This window comes from Manacus vitellinus, unplaced genomic scaffold (genome assembly GCF_001715985.3).
Source record: "Manacus vitellinus isolate BGI_N305 unplaced genomic scaffold, ASM171598v3 scaffold_54_pilon, whole genome shotgun sequence".
Lineage (NCBI taxonomy): Eukaryota > Metazoa > Chordata > Aves > Passeriformes > Pipridae > Manacus > Manacus vitellinus.
This window is the reverse complement of record NW_021940645.1, coordinates 1,826,807-1,848,494: the sequence shown is the minus strand read 5'-3', so window position 1 is coordinate 1,848,494 and position 21,688 is coordinate 1,826,807. Positions and strand designations below refer to the sequence as shown.

Sequence of the window (21,688 nt, the reverse complement as noted above, 5' to 3'; positions counted from 1 at the left end):
CTTAAAATTGGACCGATCTTAAGGTTTTGAATTACATAACACAATAATCTTATATGTCAAAAAACCATACATCTTTCTAGTAGATTTTCAGCATAATTATCCATTAATAACACCAAAACAATAAAGAGTATACACTTAGACTGTTAAAAATGTAGTACAAGGAGATATGTAAGAGTTTTGTCAGGGTAAATTGGAAATCTAAATTAAAAACATGCATAATGTCACAGAAATTAAATAAAGAAAACCAATGAGTTCATTTTCAATAACAGAAACGCCAATAAAAATATGCACAAGAAATACTATGGCGTGAAAAGCAAAATTAATTAAATCCCACTGTGAAACTTTGCAGTGATACATTTGTTAGGTAGCACACAAAGCCGTGAACTTCTCTCAATCAGACATCTCATCTCAGGTACAGAACAGCCAGAAATAACGTCTCACATCTGCAAAAGCAGCAATGTACAGCAGTAGTTCACTGCACGGTAGGTCACCACCAGCTCTAAAACAACCTTCACTTCTTAAAGAACATAAAATGTTCTTTAAGACACATTTTATCGATGTTTCTCCCCAGACCGACGCTGATTTTCTGACTCAGATGCAGGCTGGCTGTAACACACACTCATTTTTTTTCCTCAGCAAAACTCCTGGCTTCACTTTTGCCATGGGAACCATCATTCCCAGACTTTGCTTTTATAGTAACAACAGGAAACAAACCCCTTTTCCTCTACAGCAACAGAATTACAATGTTTCACAGGATCACTGCTGCCTTTTCCAGCTGAGCAAGCTGCCTCCTAACCAACAACTGAAGGGGTTTCACCTTGTTTTCCTGAAGAGGCACTGGACCTTCCCCTGTTCTTTAACTTTACCTTTCCTGCCTGCATCAGCTTCTGTCTTAATCGATTTGGAGTAAAAACATGGGTCAACAGGAGGGATTACAGCATTTTACAACCCTGATCCGTTGTGCTCCATGCTGAGCCAACAACACTGGGAAGTAATGCAGCAGACAAGAATGTTTTTCAGACACTACTTGTCTCCTCCCTAAAAAGCTGCAATTTAGCAGTAGGTGCCAAAAGGCACAGCAGCAAAGAGAAGGGCTCAGACATTTCATACACAGCATTTTGGACAAGAGAACATTATTTCTTCGCTGTATTCATAACAAATGCTCTTGAAAATGTTGAGTGTAACACTAAGAGTGAAAAATAAAAGGAATTTGCTTATTTTATAAAGGTACCTCTGTGGTTTTGGACACAGCTTCGAATGTTTCTTTATCCCTGCATAAGACAAACGAGGCAAATACCAGGGAATATATGATCATAAAGGAGAGGTGGGTGCATATTCCCTACCAGGCAGTTATGGAGACGTTGTGCTGAGCCAAAAAGTGCCAACCAGCAGTTTCACAAAAAGGCTGGCAACACTGCCTGTGAGTGCTGAACTGACCATCAAAATCACACACGTACCTGCCCTTGGGTGAACACATCCTGACATACATGGGAAGGGGGTGAGCAGCTCAGCTACTCAGCACAGCACTTGTGCCTCTTCAGGGAGGTGGAGGAATGTGAGCACTGCTGCCAAAGCAGTTCTTACACCACAGACTTTGCTTTCTCTAGAAATGGACTCTGGTTCATCTCAGGAGCTGAGGTCTTCTAATTTGGTGACATTAAAATAATGAACTGCATAACCTCTTATCAGCATGGTACTTCAGATTTTTAGAGTAGTAACAAACTTATTAACCAAGAATGATTAAATTTAAAATAAGAAACCATTTCCTTCTGTAATATTTCCTAGCAGTAGACAACCTGAAGTGGTTATTTTTGCTTTACGTTCAGAGAAAAAAAAACAAGCAGAGCATCCACAACATTATCATCCATATTAACAGCATTCTTAAGGGAAGGAACATGTACTTTCATAAATTGCTTTAATTGTGCCTGGACAAAATGAGATGAGTCATTACATGACGCACAATTAGATCAGTAGGTTAGATTAAAATGACAGTAAAGGGATTTTTTTTTGTGTGCGTTTGTGCATTACTTCAATATAGTGTGTGTATGTACATGCTAGAAAGGATTACAGAAAATAAAAGAGGAATCCATACACTAGGTAGCTGGTTTAGCTATTTCCACAGACAAAAGAAATTTGTGACTTCAGCAATTTTCGATTTACAACTTTATTTAATTTTACTTGAGCTGTACTTTTGCTCATGGAACTTTTGATTTTAGAACAGATTCCCCGGAGATCTTCTGTCAGGAATTAAGCTTTGTTTCATCTTATACAGAAATGCATTTATACATTTAGCCACTTAGTAAATTTTTGTAAGATATAGGAGCATTTGTCAGTTATATCTTTCAATCCCCCACCAGTGTAAAACCAATCTCCCTTGACAGATGCAATAATGAAAGATGTGAATGCCAGATTACATAAAGAAATCACAATTGCATTACTTCTCGGAAAATATTCTTATTAGAACTGTAAGTTAGCATCTATTTTGGTACCTGGGATACAAAACTATGGTTTTCATATATTTTTTAATCACTTATATTGATTTCAGATACAATTCTGTCAACATGTAAATGAGAGCACGTGTTATCTGAAATTACTTTTGTTCACAACTATACAAACAGTTTCAAGTCAGTCTGCAACCACACATTTCATCATACTGCACAAGAGAAATCTCACATTGATATTCAGGAACACAGCAGAATCAAATTCTTCAAAAAGAGAGAGATCCCTTCCCGGCTGAAAAAGCAAAACTGTGGTCAAAATTCTTTATATGGGAACTGATACTCTCTTGCAACTCTGTTTCTGTTCTCCTCTGTGCTACATTGCCAGCTCCCCTTTCCATTAACTCGGATGGAGTCACTGGCTGCTGGTTGGAGACACCCCTGCTCTGTAGGGGTATCTGTGCCCTGTGACAAATCTCTCTGTGCTGTTCCCAGCTAAGTGGGACAGGTCAGGTATGACCAAAATGGTAGTTTTTTTTTTTACCATCAAATATCTCTAACAAACTGTAGGACAAATTTAAAAAAATTCCGCAACAATAAACCCAATATACAATGTCATCATTAAAAACGTAAAATTACTTCTGGGTTTGGTACACTGGGTTTGGTCACTCATAAGGTGAAACACCAGAAAAGAAAGAATAGCCATTAACTTCACTTGGATTTCTCGAGTTGCTTGTTCATTGACACCATTCACCATAAACATGGAATAGATGTATCTCAGTCTAGAACAATGTCATAAAACATTCTTAATACAAAATGTTTCAATAATACCACACTCATATCTGCCATGCCAATATTCACAAAAACACAAAGATCAGTAAGATATTAGAGTAAAAATGCTATCTAAAAAGGCATTTTATTCATTTTTACAGTTATTAAAAGCTTCTTAAAGTTCATAGATTTGGAATATACAATGCAATTAAAGCAATTTAAATACAGATAATGTTAGAAGGGGAACAGCATAAGAGCAATCAAAAAATCCCTTCACAGATTTTCAACACTGAGGCATAAATCACTCCTGACTGGTAATCCACTTTTCATGTTTATGCTCCTGATTCAGGCTATTGCAAAAGTATATGTTTACTAATAAAAGTACGTACTTAACAAAGTGTGTGTACTTTGTTTACTTAAAGCTAGGTCTTATTTTGATGGCATTCTCTGAAATTTGTAACTCTTCTACAATGGCCCTTTGAAGAGGAGACTGTATTGCTGAAGCTGTATCAAATAGCTTCTAGTTCTCTTTTGCTAGACCCAAAAGATCTTTAAATTTAGAGCTGAAAAAACTGATGGTGAATCCTACTGTTTCTGGTACTCCTATGACTGAATTCTGTGAAATGGTCTTATATCAGAAATCCCAGCAGATTACATATTGTATTTATGTACACTGACTGTCAAGATTGTTAAAATGCTTCGCACGTCTTTGTGGCCATTAGAAATCTCAATGCTTCCACTTATTCCTCCATATTTTTTCCTAAATACAGAATTTAATGTGAAACCAGGTACCAGGTGAAAAATTCTTGGTAGTACATAAGCAAAGACGTCTAAAAGAGATTAATTTCCTAGTATTTCAGTTATGATGATCTAATCTAAAACAATGTACTGCAGCCCATTAATTTCAGAACTTTCTTTTGCATAAAGCTGATAAAATATTATAATGTAGCTCTGGATAATTACAAAGCCGCAGAAAGAGCTTTATTTTAGAATTATATCACATACTTTTTCTAGTAGTAAAATGACATAAATAAATGAGGAGCAGTACAGGTTGGACAGGACAAGAAAAATAGGACTATCAAAACTAAGACTAAATTCTTTTTTACCTACCAAGAGCACAACATTGTAAATAAGCAGAGAATTGAGTATCAATAAGCAACTATTTGTCTGAATTACAAAGCATCAAGTGGCAGAAAATATATTACTCCAGACAAGCACATATATTTCTAGACAAATAACAAATCGAGACTTTTGTCTCGATATAAAGAAAACCTTTTCCCATTAGAACAGTCAAGCATTGGAACAGGCTGCCTAGAAAAGTCATGCAGTCCCAGGTTTTTAAAGATTAAGCTGGATAAAGTGCTGAGCAGCCTGGTGGCACCTGAGCTGACCCTGCTCTGAGCATCAGAGACCTTCAGGTGCTCACATTCCACTCTGAATCGTTCAGTGGTTCTGTGACATCCATTCTAGAAATACTTTTTTTTAAGTAGGTGGGGAGCTCACAGGCACACCAACTACTGCACTACAGGACAGAAGTTTCAGACAATGGGGAACAGAAATAAAAAAGAAATAAAAAAGAACGTGGAGCAAGTGGCTTAAAGCAAAATAAACCTTTTTGTAATTAAATTAGCACCTCTTTAAAGGTAAAATGGAAATAACTGTCAAGTAATATTCTCAGATAAAAGATTAAGAATTGGAGAAAAATATTTGTATGCTAGTAAATTATATAGAATAGCTAGTAAATAATATATTCTAGACCAAGAACCACTTCAAACATATTGCACAGGTAGGCTAGTGCATAAAGACAGAGATAGCAAAGAGGGAAGGATACTCTAAATTATTTTAACAAGTCTGTAGCTCCTTGCACTACAGGGCTCCACACAATTAATTAAAAGACAGTTGAGACCTTGGAGATAAATATAAGGTCAGCAAAAAGAACTCTGAACAAACTGAAGGCTCTCATTTATTACTGAATTATAAAAGAGGTTTTAGGCTCTAGCATAAAAGAAATAAGAAGATCTGAATAATAGATGCAGGTATTCATATATGGCCTTATGAATAATTCAGAAAATTTAACATTACAGACTTTTTTAAGGAAAAAAAGATAGCTTCAAAAGCAGAAGGAATAGTGATACCAAAATAATCAGGGAGTAAGAGATGGCTGCAAACAGAGATGTGTTAAACAATGAAATAGAAAAGGAAAAACACCTAAAGGAAGTAAACAGGTAAACAGCTATTCTCTACAACAGTGACACAGGAGTAATGACAGTGAGGAACAGACTCCTCTGAGCAGCAGAAGACCTTGCAAGCAGGTCTATCAGCACAGCTCTGCTATCAACACGAGCATCAATATCTTTTAGAACATTGAGAACAAAAGAAAGAAGGATAAGATGAAGATATCAAAGAGTCTCAGCAAGCAATAAAGATGACTAAAGGATAATGAAATGACTGATGGTACACACCTTGGCACCATAAAGAATAAGGAGTATAGAATGGGAGAAAACAGTAATGTTACATCATGGGAAGTATTTATGGGAAGATAATTCCCAGACAAGTGAATCACGTATTGCTATTTTCATGAATTTTTATTAACATACTGTATTGAGAGAAGAAACTCTAGAAATTAACTTGAAAAAGGAATTAATGAAATGGAGCATATTTTGGGGTGCAGGTAGGCAGGGAATAGGCTTCTTAAAAAGTGAACTGTTTTCCCATCACATTCTTCACAGTACCAAAAAGGAGAAAAGGCTATGTCCCAGTTTTGCTTCACAGGTGAGATGGTAAACTAGAACTACCAGAATCCAGGAATCCAGGCTGGACATGCAGTAAGGTATTTGAAAAGCACATTTCAATACTGAATTCACAAGGCATTTGTCACAATAAGAGTTACAGCTGCAAACTTATAGGTGATTCTGAATTTTCTTTGCACAAGGACTGTTAGATTTTCACTGCACACGAATGAACAGACCGAACAGGATGATCACCAAACTGATTCATGGCCTACAGATGCTAAATCCAAGCCATAAAGGTATTGAGGCAATGAAAAGATAAAAATAGCTGATACATGAATACTACCAACTATTAAAAGATATAGAAAAAATTACAAATCACTCGAAAAAGCAAGACAATGGTATTACATTACTCACCCCTTGTGCAGAACAACACCTGCCATAAAAGTTCAATTAAACAGCATCGACACCAAGGCATACATTTTAATTGTTTTTCAGATGTCCTCTATCCACACCAATTGCATCAGAGTCAAATAATAAACTTTGACCCAACACTGACAAGTAAGATATTGACCATCCAGCGTAGTTCTCTCAAATTGCCAGTTTTATTCAGCAAAAAATAAGTAATAGAATATCTACATTTTTCCTGAGGTTTTATTGAATAGTTTTTCATAGTTTTATTGGAACAAAATCTTGACTAGAACATGTAGCTTAAAATAAGTAATTTTTGGAAAAAAACCCCACATCAATACCTATTTAAATTCAAAGAAATAACATAACTTAGGACAATTACATCTACTTTTTCTCTCCAGTTCATTTTTAAGTCACTTTATGGAATAAATTAATTTAATAGGGTTTGATTTGTTTCTGTAGGATTTTTAGAGGACTCACTCACCTTCTCCCACCAATGATCAGCCATCTTATTTCAAGACAAGAGTCACTAACTGAAAGAATGAGATGCCCCGGTACTACCTTACCTTGAAAAGAGACTTTCCAATGGGCAAGAGAAATTTTAAAAGCACACTAGAGAGATTTACAAGGAAAAAAAATTACTGAAATAATATGTTTAATTGTTTTGGTGATTTTCTCTGCATCATTCATTTAACAAACACTTAACCAAGGCCACTTTCTTCTTTTTGACTTAAGTCCATTACCTAAAGTACAGAAGCATAAAAAAATTTCATGCAGCAAAAATCGACAGAAGTCACAGTGCTATTCTGAGGCAGATTATTAATTTGAATTTAATAAAGTCTTATCTTTTTATGTTACACATCCTAACAATGCACTCCATGTAACTATTTATAGTTCAACAATTTTACAGGTCTACCCTGTCAATCCACTGCGATGTACAAAATCTCCGGCCTAGCTGGCCTTATATTCAATGCACAGACTCTGCAGACTCAAATAAAAATACAGCACAGAAGACATCTAAACTTCCCTCCTCAGGAGTAAATTGTCCTTATCTTGAAAACAAATTTAAATTAGTTGAATGAGAGTAATAAGCACAGTGTAGAATAAATACAGACAGCAAGGTATCTGGTATTTTTCATTAATATCCCGTGCAAGTACAAATTATAGTGATAAAAACATATTTTTGGTTTTTTTCAGAGTTGATTAACTGTATTTAACACTGCTGTATTCATTTTCTGAACATTCCTATTTTATGAGCTGAGCAACTTAGTTTATATTGTGACTTCCATTTTTCAAATGCTGCATCACTTCTGGGTACAGGAGGGAACATCATAATTACAAATGAATAAACTTCAGTGTGTGCATGCTGTACTCTCCATTAAAGCCAAATAGAGCAGTTGTGATACAACTGATTTGTAGTTTCTCCTGTAAACAGCAACACACTTAAACAGAGTAAGTTCATTGATCAGCAGATTTATGAAACCAACAGAAAAGGAAAGTTCACAGAGGTATAGAAAAAAAGAAAACAATCAAGAGGGTACAAAAGAGAAAAGGTAGGAAGCAGAAGAAAGTTCAAGCGAGGAAAGGAAGATATTCCTAGCTTTGCACAATTGCACAATATTACTTATACAGACTCAGTTGTGTAACTACTGTTGAGAGAGTTACCTGTTCTTTTAGATTTAGATGATTTGGAGCCAAACAGGAAAAGGACAGGCTCATTTCATATGTGAATATAGTCACATGCTTGGTCCTGATTTCAGGTTATGTAAATTACATTAGAAATAACACAAATATTATCGTAATATCCACTGATTTCCATGTGTTTCAGCGAGAAATCACGAGCAAGACAAAAGCAAGTCTTATTAAGTTCAACACTTCAATTCTCAAAATTTACAGTCAACTAATACTCTGAAAACACCCAAAGTCTTTGTAGGCATCAATTTTAAATGTTCCTGGCTTGCACTGAGACACTCAAGTCTTTACAGCACTGAAGAGCTTTACCCTCCTTATGGCACAGTGGCCTGGCAAGGTGGCTGCAAGTGCTGCTGGTCACCAAAACGATGGAGGCCAGGCCTAGGCAGGGCACTGCCACATGGAACTTCTGCAGAAGATTTAACTCCATCTTCTTTTCATTACTTCTGGCGACCAAGGTCGTCATTTCAATGACAGAAACAACTTACAGTCCCAGCAGTTAACAGCAATGTGTGTGAAACTACTAATAGAAGTATTATCACTCTTAATTGCAAATAAACTGCTTTTCTCTCACTCTCATCTCCTGTAAACTGCTTGGTCTAATTAATTTTGTCTAGCTCTTCTCTGTTACTTTGTAGTTTGCTATCAAACAGCAAGGACCCTAAATTGTTTCAGTTAATTCTGATGAAAACTTAAACACTGTCCCATTTTATGTTCCTCCATTACCAGGTTATTATTTTATATTTCCATTTTGATTTTCCTTTCAATTTGAATGTTAAATGCAGAATTACCAAGAGATGTAAAAGAATAACCATAGAGAAATACTATATTACAATAGAGTTTACTTGCTAATGCAGGCATGGTAAATTAATTAATTTATCATAAAAATAAAAAAAAGGATTACATCAATTCATATGAGAATTACTGGATAACTGATGAAATAAAAGTAACTGTAGTGAGTAAATTATACAAACATGGTCCAAATGGTGTCTGAAAATTCTGAATTCATACCACATGAAAATACCTCATGGTGATTTATTTAACCGTTCAAAGAAGAAAAGTCAGCAGTGGTCAACAAAAAAGTTATCTTTTTTGATGTCATCTGCATGCAACAGTTTGCGATTCTGTGATTATCATAACTGTTGTTAAGAATTGAGCATACAAAAACAATACCTCCACGCTCATACACAGTACTTGTTTCCCCCCACTTCTTTTCTGCTGCTCACACTCGTTTCCCAGAAAACTGTTGGGCTCCTGCGTTTGGCAACTGGATAAACAGCATTTTTCAGCAGAGACACGTACGAAACGAGGATAAATTGATGCAGGAAAGGGGATCATGAGACAATTTTCAATTACTATAAAAATAACTTTATTAAAAACAATCAGCCAGAGTAGGAATATCTCTGCACTTCTCCACGTGCCAATATCCTACCGCTCCTGCAAAAGAAAAGAAAAGGAAGCTCATGAAAAAATAACTCAGTGCTCTACACAGAGCATTGCCAATTTTTCCACACTGCTTACCCTTCTCCTCCGCTTCCAGCAATTACTGGCAGGGCACCATCTCTACCCGTTCTAGGCATAGAGGACACAGAAAGATTTAGTTCACTGTCAAAAACATTGATTTTTCTATACAATTGTAATATACATCACAAGCACACTGTTGTCATGGAGCATTTATTGAGATACTTACCTTCTGCTTTCCAAATCCTTGCATCATTTACTGAATGGGACTTGACATCTACACAGCACCTTCAAGCAGGAAAAGGACAAAGTAACACTGATTCACTCCAGCTGCATAAATGTGGTGCAGATTGGGCATTTGGAGCCTCTCCTCCTGTAGCAATATAACTTCAACACACAGTGAACAACCTCCTACTAATAAAAAAACCCCACCCCAGCAGCCAAGTTCTCATGGACATGTCCAGTTGTACTTACTGCTTTGAAGCCTCCTCCAAGGTCCTCTCTCAGCTGGAAATACGAAGTCTCACTGGCAAATCTTCTGGCAGCTGCCTCTACCACGACCTTCGACATGTGGATCTCACCTTTGCCCAGCTAGGCTTGTTTCAGTAGCATACAAGTTACTGTCTACAGATTTTTGCATCTGGTTGAACTGCAACTGAGCCCAAACAAGGCCAAATACACTGCAAGGCATCTAATTATATTAGCATACCCTTGTGGTGTCGGTTTTAACAATTCCTCAAGCTCAGTGAAACATTTACCTAAATACCGTATTCAAAATGCAGGTTATGAACTGACTGGGTATAAGGTCACATTTAAATACACAGCTGTCTGTTCAGTGTTGAAGCCATCCAATTACCTGTATTTCATGATAAAAAGTGTTTACCTCTGAGATACACCAGCCCTGCAAGAGCCTAGGGTACAAGCCTGATCTCAAACCAGAATGCACCATGATATGTGTACACAGAGATATAATACAGCAAAGCCCCTCTGTATGCAGGTGAGATGCTGTGTCCTCGGTTGAAACCCAGCCTTGAAGCACACATCCTTTCTCCCTGAGGCGCCAAGACAGCATGAATGTTCTTGAAGCTGGCATCATCATGCAGATGAGGCTTGTACCTGGCACTAGGAGGTACACAGAAACTTACCGGGAGGTTTATACACAGCATCTATTTTTGAGGCTTCACAAATTCTTTTCTAATCCACAGATAAAACTTTGACCTTACCAGTACCCCACAATCAGCACATAATGAAACAGCACACATTCACCTTGGAAGAGACAGACTAATGGTTATATGTAGCATTATGGATAATGCATACTCACTTCTATGGACTGATACCCCAGTGCAACCAGTGCCTCCTCCCAACCTGGCCCCCATGAAAACAGAGAAACCCAACTCTGGCTTTCTAAACTTGTCAGTATACTGTGTTATCAATTTTTTTTTATTTTTTTTTTTTTTAATATTTCTGTAAGTTCCATCACAAATGATCAGAAAGTTCAGTTAGGGAGAGCAGCAGAAATCAAACACTGAGGAAAGTCACCGAAGTTACATATATTAACATTATTTTATCCACCCACTTCACAGAGTTACTATTTTGATAAAGCATTGTAGGCAATTAACCACACATAACTTAACCACATGGTGAATCTTAGTCTTGCCTTTTTAAAAAAAACACAAGTTAATTCAACCCAGTTGATTGCCAGTACAGAAAATGAAGATAAATTGGAAAAATGATATACCAAGAAAAGTAAAGACAGTAGCTCTGCACCAAGATGGCAGCTAGGTCACAAAACTTTTTACTTAGGTAAAAATCTCTCCCTCTCAACTAAACCATATGCCCCAAACTGAGCCAAGATGTGAGGCAGCCTGCAACTTATTCACCAAATGCACACTGACTTTCATTTAAGAGGCATGTTTTCCTAAACAGGTACAACCACTGGCAGAGCTTTCTGCAGCCCCTGAGGAACCTCTGCTTCCTCCACACAGACATCAGCTGTTCCTATAAAACCTCTCTTCTGGTGCTCATGTCTCTTTTCTCCAGAGATGACAAACGACTCGTCTTCCCAGCTAAAAGAATCCAGTGGAAAGTGCTGAGGATCTCAAGCCATTTCATGCCTCAGGATACTACTGTTATTTTGCAGCATACTTAAAAAGGACAGGTATTTCATAAAGCAAACAGAAAGACAAAGTCCCAAGAGCAAAGGCTTTACTGAATTTTGAAAAGGTCCCAAGAGCAAAGCCTTTACTGAATTTGAAAAGATAAAATCAGAAGAAGGTAATGAAAATTTGGGGCAGGATGAAGAACAAAGGGATTCAAGGAGCGATGACAACGACAGTAGTAAACATTTCAAGTATCAATGCCTATCAAAATAGCCCTTCTTAGTTCTTCACGAATTTACTGAAGGAGTGCAGATGAAATATTTTAAATGATTATGATTAATTTTAAATTATTTATGATCAATAACAATATAATTATTAGACAGATATGCTTTCATAATTCTGGGGGATGACTGTGATCTAGTAATAGACTTTGTGTAAACAAGAGCATAAAAATATTCAGTGTGCCATATACTAGAACAAGATCAGCCTGTTTTATATTTTTAAAAAGGAATATGGGGAAAACTGAACTTTATTTTTTAAACATATATCCTTTAGAACAAATACATTCTTTGCTCACGCAATTGAATGCTCATCCTCCCTTCCAGTGGGGACTGGACCATTACAGGTTTTCATAACAGATAAGAGCTGCTAAATGGTAACTAAGACAAGGACCATCCATGCACACCCTGGTTATTTATTTTCATTATCTGGCTGCTGCTACAAGACATTGATTTTCAGAGGAGAGCTCACCATTTTTTGAACTTTACCACTTTATTTTATTTTATTTTAATTCTCGCAAACAGGAAAAATACAAGGTCATTGCAATCCTGCTTATCCTGCCCATCAGCAAAACCAACTTTTGCAGTTTGAAAAAAAATCAAAATGCATCTGTCACAGTGCATGACACGAGGTCACAGAATCCACTTGGTTAACTGGATCATGTGTTCCCAGAGCCTTAGGTACACATTACCACAATGAGGAAGGAGTGAGAATCAGCACAGTGAAAATACAGCATGCACCATCCTCTCCAGTAGTAACAGCTGGTCAGAGTACAGAAAACTGAATACATTTCACATTGTAGTCCTTGCAAGGAGATATATAAATTTTAGTAGGATCCCATTCTTGAGTTACTTCATTGCTCTGCTCAATTAAATGCTATTTAATGATTCAGCACTTACAAGGTATTATGTATCATTCATACTCCATTGATTTCAGTGAAGATTCTTCTGATTTTTTTGAGAAAAAATAAGTAGTTCTAAGGAAAAATATTAATTTTCTGTATAAGGCCTAAGTATAAAGAAGTTAAAAGTAGTGACTAACTAGAGCAACCACTATATCATTTTTGTAATTCCCACATGGGGAGATTCAGGTTATTGCATCAAAATTGTTTACCATCGTTAGTGATTTAACTGCCAAGCAGCCCAAGGATGAAGACTACTTCATGTTATGACTGTATTTCCATCAAAACTGCAGCAACCTGGCTGTTACACTTTATTGAAGCATTTTACTTTCAACTGTATCCATCATAAATTAGTGCCACAGAATAAAAGATAAAGATTCTGGATCATCAGATTAGATGGTGTGGGGGAATTGCTGAAACAGTCATACTTGTTCATGTGCTGTAGCAGGTTATTCCAATACTCATTCACCATCATGTTTCATCCTTTAACATGCCTTAACTCTACTCATCCGCAGCGTAAGAAATTAGTTTAGACAGCTCCTTGTCCCAGGTACTGACTTGCAGCTCAGAACACTCATTTCCAAAGATGACTCTCAGGTTCAAAGGTTGCTCTCAGGCAATGATTTTACTCTGCAGCTGGGACAACATGCATGAGGTCAGTTGGCACAACTCAGCTTTCAGCTGCTACCTGTTGCACCTAAATGATCACGTTTGCTATCAGAGATATTTGGCTTCAAAAAATTTTCCATCAGAAAAGTAAACCATTCAGCCCTGAAGTGCAGTTAAACCACCTAAGTCAAAAAATAATAGTAAGCTGTACATACTTGTATCCCCATGCTATCTAATGCTAACAATACATCATTTAGTTTTTTCATTGAAGAAAAGTTGTTTCTTTCAAGATATACGATCTCTCTTGCTCACATAAACGTTACCAAGAGCCACCCTGCTTTCCACTGACGTGAAATTGTTGATACAATTAGTAGCTTTCCAGTTTGTAGGAACATTGAGGCAACTTTTATCTAGTTCTGTGTTGGAAATTTAAATACCCCCCCCAGCATCACCATTGTTGAGACACCAGGGACCATGCAGACACGTGCACCAACACAGACCAGGTGCACTGCCCTCCTGTGTGAGCTGTGCAATGTTCTCCCACTCATCACTGTGCTCCCTTACAAGGAACCAGGGAGCACAGGCAAGGAGACAGTGAAGAAATAGTTTCTGTGTTACCGAAAGAAATTCCCCAGAGAGCCGAGGAACCTAAATGCAGAAAGCCTGACAAAATTTACTGTGACCAAGAATCTAAAGCACAGACAGATTAAAAGACCTCGCACAATGTCTCTCCAGCAGATTGCATCAGAGATGGAAATGGAATTGATAAGTATCAGACACAAGACTTTTTTTTATTTTTTTTCTTTGAGATACTAGAAAGCACAAATCATTTCCTTATCACCAGAAATTTCATAAAACTTGACCACTCTGATCACAACACTTAAATCCACATTTTTAAGGATATAGTGTCCCTTGAACACGTACTTGGCTTTCATTTAATTCAAGAGGAGCTGCACGTGAATACATCAGAACTGTACATTAATTGCTACATTTGCAACAATTTAAAACAGATATGCCACGTTAATATGCCTGCCTTCATCTCTGCTATTCATACAAAGAAGCAGATAGTGCAAACCAACATCAGCAGCAATATTAAAGCATCAGGTGTTCAAATTTTGTAATGCACAATATTGAATATTGTATGGAACATAAACCTGAGAACACCCAGGTGGAGAAGGGGGTGTGAGACCATGAGAGAAGTTAACACAAAAGTCAGTGTGGTACATAAACTGAACACATAACTCTTGTTCTCAAAGTACTGTGTGTGAGGACTAAGGATCTAGTAGGAAGCAGATTTCAAAAGGTAATGAAAAAGCAATGCATACAGCTTCTACTGAGCTCTGGAATGGGTTGCCACGGGAGCTTGTGGGGGAAGATAGGTTCATAAAAGCATATACAAATTCATGGAGAACAGATCCCTAACAGGACAGTAAAAGTACTGGGTAGGTATGTACACTTCAATGATCCTTTATCGTCTAGCAAAAAAAAGTGGAATGACTACCCTTCTCTGCCTTCCTTGGCAAATGTACACTAAACTAGATGTGTAGTTAGTGTACATCTCATCTGTCCCCTGGGGCACCCCTATAGACAGATGTTCCTACCTATGTAAGATTTCAGCTTTGCCTACTGTGGTAGGAGTTCAACTTTCCCTGGCAATCCAGGTTTACACGGTTTTCAAGCAAAATTTCTGGAAGACGATGATGGAAATGGAATTCCTAAGGGAACTGAGTCCACAAATACAAAGAAAACATTAGAAAGAGGGTTTCCTGAATCATGTACAAACAAAGCTAAACTCTGCAGCATCTACACATTGTTATTTTTTGTAAATGGAAAACACTCTTTGCACTAATTGCTATTATTTTCCACAGTACAGAAGTAAACTCATCAAAGAGGCTTTGCATGAGTGCCCCTAATTTGATGAGTATATTGTCACCAGTACTATGATATAGAGGGTGGGGATTTGTACTTTGCATATGTGTACAGTAATGATTCCACACATGCTCACACTTCCTAAAGTAAATCTTCATATAGAGGAGGATTTAGGAAGCACATACATTTATTTCACTTTTGAATACGATTCTGCAGCTTTATTTTCCTAGCCCACAGAAAACAACTTGAAGCTTCATTTTAGTCTGCTTTCATCATATTTTCAGGCTTGAGACAAAAGATTCCATTAACTTCTATACCATCAGGATCTGTTCCAATATTAACTAAGAATATTTGAAAGTTACTCATATGAGATAACTACTCTGAGCCAAGACTTCGGGGACTGGCTTTAGTTCAAGCCTTAAAGAGATGTCTTAAGAAAAAAGAAGAAACCAAAAGACTCGAAATAAAGTTAAAATAATTCAGCTTTGCCTCCTGGGTAACACTTTTTTGCTTCTTATGGAAAGGTTCACTGTAAGAATCCTATATATCTGTATTCCTTATCCAGTTTCTTTTATGTATATGCTTGTCCTTCAGCTTGTATGCCTCAAGACTGCTGCTCACAATTTAAGTTAGCAGGAAAGCTGGGATATATGCAGAGCCTTTAAAGTAACCATTTCCCAGTTGTGCTTGTCCACTAAGTCTGTGAAAACACCTGCATCAATTCCACTAGCACTTTTCAAGCTTCATATAAAATGAAGTGAAAAATAAAACTTCTGGAGATCACAAAACCAGTTCTCTAGAGAAAACAGTGCTCTAGGTATTGCACAAGTCCAAAAGCAGAAGAAAAAAATCCCTCAACCTGCTGGCTATCCTCTAGTTAATGCAGCCAGCCACGCAGTTAATACTCATCACCATATTGGTTTCTTGACAATTTATACTTAACTGGTCAGTAAAATCCCCATATTGCCACTTAAAATGGATAGGCTATCAGACTCTTGTTTTCATAACCTAAAAGAAATTCAGTAAAACTTAATATAGGGAAACAATAAAATAAAAGTATTTTTTAAATTACTTAAATAGGAATTTGCAAGCTTTTTATTGTAGTGTTTTCAGTCATATTTAATGGTTTATCCAAGCTGTTTTTATACGTAGGATGCAACAGACCAATAACTGTTAAGGATGAATCTCAGCCTCCTCAAGAAAGTTACCTGTACTCTCTGAAGATCACCAGCTGAGAGATGGTGACCTGTTAAGCCTATCATTTCATTAGGCTACAAATACATCAGAGAGCAGCAACTCAGCCAACAGAACTTAATATTTTCCTTTCCAAAATTGTAAGAAGCAATTATTCACACCTGTTTTAGCTTTTTCCTAACCAAGTTAACTTATTTCACTGAACTATGGATCTTTGTCCCTTTTCTTTGACTTGAGATGAAAATGTCTCTTATTATTATAAGATTGATTCATTATTGAGATGAAATGTTTCTTATTAAACCTAGTTAAATTTAATATTGTAATCAAAACCAAATTCTTTAAAAATAATAAGAAATTCTAATTTAAAATTTACTTTTCTTTACATGAAAATAGGCATTAACTCTACCCTGAAATCTTATATGGAATATTATTCCTCATTTGTCATGATATGGCCACATAACATTTACGTTATGTTTCATTAAATACCAATGAAATACTAAAACATTATTATGAAGTTTTTAAGCTCTATAGCAGTGGACAAGAGAAAAATTAAACCTTCATATTATTTCAAATGTAATGGGTAAAAATAACAGGAGCCCAATCCAAAACCCACTGATGGAGGTCATGGGAGTCCTCCCATTAACTTCCATGTTCTTTGGTTCTTCAGGTACCAAGACAAATATGAGAAGCGAAAGGAAGAGAAATTAAAACTTACCCATGAATTCAATTCCTAAATGGTCTGCTGTACCCACGAAAGCATGTAAAAGAAAAAAGAGAAAAGAGACAGAAATGTTAGAAACAGACTAAAATGCAAATATAACCTTTATCATCAGCGGTATCATTCAGCATTTCTGTGGCAGTGCTGCAAGATGCAATGTGGGGTCAGGGGCCTGCTGGCTGGGTACTGGTCCAAATGAGAGGCACAGCCCTGCCCTTTGAAGGGCAATCCTAAGGCAAGAATTCAGGGCACTCAACTGTCACAAGAAGGGAAGTGTATTTGGGGAAGGAGAGGAACGCCTTTACTTTATATTCAACTAAGTGCCTCAAGCCAGTCACCTAAAGGGATTTCATTTTCTCATCCTCCTGAAACTCCTCTCTCAACATGCTAACTACTGCCGTTAGTTAGACAAGGTTCTTGCTTTCATTTTCTCTGACAGAGATCAAAACCTAAAGAGATGAATGGAAGGCTTTTACTGAGTTTTGCAGCTCTCATCATAGCACAGCAGCCACACTTGCACCCAACGTGACTGCAGATCTGCTAACTGCTGTACAACAGAAAATCTGACTTCAGGAAAGAGCAGCCAGGTTCCCTACTTAGCCATCGGACAGGTATGATGCAATAATTTCAAGACATCTAGAACTGAAGCAAAAGTGTTAACGCTTTTAGAATATTGACTGAATTACCACATGGACCTCTAAATATCTCAGGACCCTTTTTTCACATGAGGAATTAGGAGATATGTCTTTAATGGACAGATGTTTTAGAGCAAAGGTGATTTAAATTTACATAAAGCAGTCACTCAATTTTAAGTCATTGGGAAGTATGTATAAGTCAATATGCAATTAAATAATAACAAACTCTCCATCCTGCAGGGGCAGGACTGCAGAAAAGGTGTTAACTGACTTCTCAGAACTGAGTGTAAAAGGAGGAGTAGCTTCAAGCCCAGACTGTGGAAGGTCAGAAACTCAGAAAGGCAGCAAAATGCAGTTCTCTCCCACACTAGACTTGAAATAATTTGCTTTTCCTTGAAAGGTAACAATTGGCTTTATAAAGAACAAAGAAGGTTCGTTTTGCTTTGTTTTGTTTGAGGTTTTTCCCCCTGATGAAAATGCAGTATTTCTCTTCAAAATATAATAAAAGATAAATATTTTAACTATTTTTTTCCTTAATACAGCACAGATTAATATATGATTTTACCAAAGTTTCCAAGTGCAATGTGTGTGGAGAGGAAAGCAGTAGGAAAAGAGCAGAGTGGGTACAAGAAAGACTGATATGTTGGCTTGTGCTTGGAGCTCAGAGGTACTATTGGGAGATTTGTGAAACATTTGGTCCCATTAACTAATGTACTGCAACTTTCAAAAGTCCACTTAAGAACTAAGAACTACACAGCAAATAAAAAGATTTTCTAAAATAAACAAACAGTTAAACATTTTACTTTATTGCCAACTCTGGTACCTGTGATGAGACTGTGGAATATTTGTGTTTCTGTTCAAAATGCTGGAAGTGTTCACCTTTTACAACATTTCAATCCTTCAAGGAGAAGGCATCAAGCATCAGCTCAGTTCATTTAGCATACAAACCTATATAACAGTTGCTAAATCCCATATTTATTTTCATGCAGAAGACACAATAGGCATCTCAAAAGAAAACAAGATGATGCTATATAGCATAAATACCTCATTAGCATGGTGTTAGGGAAGGCATATTATGCAAATTTGGTGACACCCACACGAATCTTTCCATTTGGTATTAAATATGGAATTAAAAATCACAGATATATGTATCCCACATTGCAATCTTCTAATCTGTGTTCTTGCATTCATGTGCAAATGTCATGTACAAACATCTCTAGTACATATGACACAGAAATGTAATTTTTATAAGAACATGAGATCAGATATATCAAAAGTGCATTAAACATACTGTATTCACAGAGATTTGTAGCTTGTTTTTTTCCCCTCTAATTTCCTGTACCTGTGAAATCTGCAAATATTGTCTACATGCAATTCACATCTTTGCATCCTTCTGCAAATTAGATCAAAATGCAGTTGAAAACTGCTTACCTTAAAAAATGATAACAGAGATCAAAGCACCATAATCTGGTCTCCAAGGAACTAAGAATATTGACACATGAAGCAAGATCATGCAATATCAGTTTTTTAAGTCTATTCAGAACAGGTGAAAAAACAATCCTCCTTTCCTAACTGGGCTATACGTGTTCTCTACATGTTTTCCATTTGCAGCCTGCAATCTCCGCTTTGAGTTCACCAACATGGTTAAAACCACTTCCTCAAAGAGTGTGTACAAAATATTCCTTTAAAAAGATGAAAAAAAGCGTTTCAGTTCACAGTTGAGTGGCTCATACATAACTGAGAGTTAAGGGTATATGCAGCCTTCCTGGGAAATGTGCTCAACTGAAGAGGGTGGGAACATGTCAGGTTATTTATTTTAAATATCTCATGTGCTTGGAAAACAACTTCAGCAACCAGCATAATATATATTGCTGGCAAAGCTGATTTACCCAGATTACGATGAAAGGATGTCCAATGGGATAAATCTTTACAATAAAATATCCAGGCTGCCAATCATTAAGCATAGTTCAACAAGCTCTGTGAGCAGCTATTTGGGAATAGAAAACAATGAAATTGTAACTCTTGCAGATGTAGCACAGGCTGGCACTGGTTATGACTTGGTGAGCAGGACTCAGTCCAGAGATCACTCTCACTTGCACCTCTGTGGTACAAATAAATGATTCTGCAAGCTCCAGTTTTGCAGATGGGTTTCCCCCTCTTAACAACAGCAAGAAACTCTGTCAGCAGGTCCATGTGAGACACAGGCATGGCACCTGGAATTACACAGCAAGGGCAATGGGAGGAAGTGAGCTGTGGTGGTGACCTGAGCCTGAACCAAACACTAAAATGTGAAGTATCGACCCTGGCATGCCACTGTGTGACAAAGAACTGTTATACTGCTACACAGCCATAATACACAAATGACAAATTGCCTGCAGAGCACTTCCCTGGACACAGCAAGTGGAATGCTAAGTAATTCACCATCAAGAAATGCCAGTTTCTTTAAGGACTCAGTTAAAATAAATGTATATGAGAGCTATTAATGTGCTGAAGCGTGGGTGCTGCTCCACAAGATGGGGTCATTAACCAAATAATGCAACAGTATTTTATTTTTGTTATTGTGATTCCTTCTTTCTGTTGGTATTGTTATGTTCTTAGAAACTAATATATTTTTCAGATAAGAAGATCACTCACTTTTATATTTTATTTTATGAATATTTCTGTATTTTCTTGTTGATGTGGGACAAATACTGTGCCTTATAGTCCCTGCATTATGCAAATTTGTTGCTAGTATTAAAGCTCTTTCAATTTATAGTTTATAAATACATAAACACCTGGGAATACTCGATAACAAGGATGAGAAGATTAATTTGCAGTCACTAATTGATTAATTTATTAGTGCTTCACAAAAAAACATACAGCCTTGTGTATGGATCGTGGTTTGCTGGAGCTTTTTTCTTAGTCATATTAACACTATCAATAGAAATATAAACTCAACATGTAAATCTAACTGATTTATAGATGAAAAATCTTGGACATGAAAGTCCTCATTGTAAACCACTGCAGACATTTTAATCTGTTCTAAGGATAAGTTGACTTTGGCATCAAAACAGCTTTAGGAAATCAGTGCAACAGCAAAATATTTTCCTCTGCAAATGAAATTTATCGCTTCCAATAAACTCGAAAGATTTGTTAAATTGTCCTTGGTAGATTATTGTCTTGAACATAAAATGCAACATGGTAATATGCTGCAAGCTACCCTGGGACAGCTCAAGTACTCTGAACAGATTATCTGTCTGGAAGGAACAGGACAGAGTTTAACTCCTAAGTATTAGACCAATAAAACTTCGTCAGAAATAAAGAAAAAACCTTCAATTCCAAAGACAGCTAGATTAGGATACTACCTAAAGATACCAACTGCTGCTCTCTTATTCGTTATGTTTTATTGTTTGACAGTAGGCACTTGTCAGCCTATTTGTATATTTAATGAAGTTAAAACCATAACTGGTTAAAAAAAATAATATATATATATATATATGAAAATATAGATTTTTTTGAATCCTCAAGTCTGTTATTTTTTGGTGCTTCACTTTGCATGTGATCACATAGAGCAATGGGACAAGGGATTTCTCTATTTAGTAGGAATTGCTCCCATTTTCTCTCTACATTGTAAAAGTGACTACTAATGTTCTCAGAGGTTGGTTTATTTTTTAGTATCAAAAAGAAAAAGCAACGGCGTGTATTAATGTATTTTAAAAATCTCAGTTATTAAAGAACACAAAATTTGATTTTTTGCTGTTTGTTTTAGAGAAATTCTAGCAATTTGTTTCTGTCATTAATTTACACAAAAGTACTCTTCAAAACATTTGGAGGTTGGAAAACTGATTGCGGCTGTTCAGGAGGATAAGAAACATAAAAGTAAGATAGTTCAACTACTGATTT

General features: G+C 36.6%; 1 long non-coding RNA gene across 1 annotated transcript; it reads right to left on the bottom strand.

The window, feature by feature from the left end:
• Positions 1-9,391: 9,391 nt before the first annotated feature.
• On the bottom strand, positions 9,392-9,813 carry LOC108641190. The gene is made up of 3 exons (XR_001921815.1): positions 9,732-9,813; positions 9,563-9,613; positions 9,392-9,478 (listed from the first exon to the last, which is right to left on the bottom strand). It is a non-coding gene; the product is annotated as an uncharacterized LOC108641190 (long non-coding RNA).
• Positions 9,814-21,688: the final 11,875 nt, after the last annotated feature.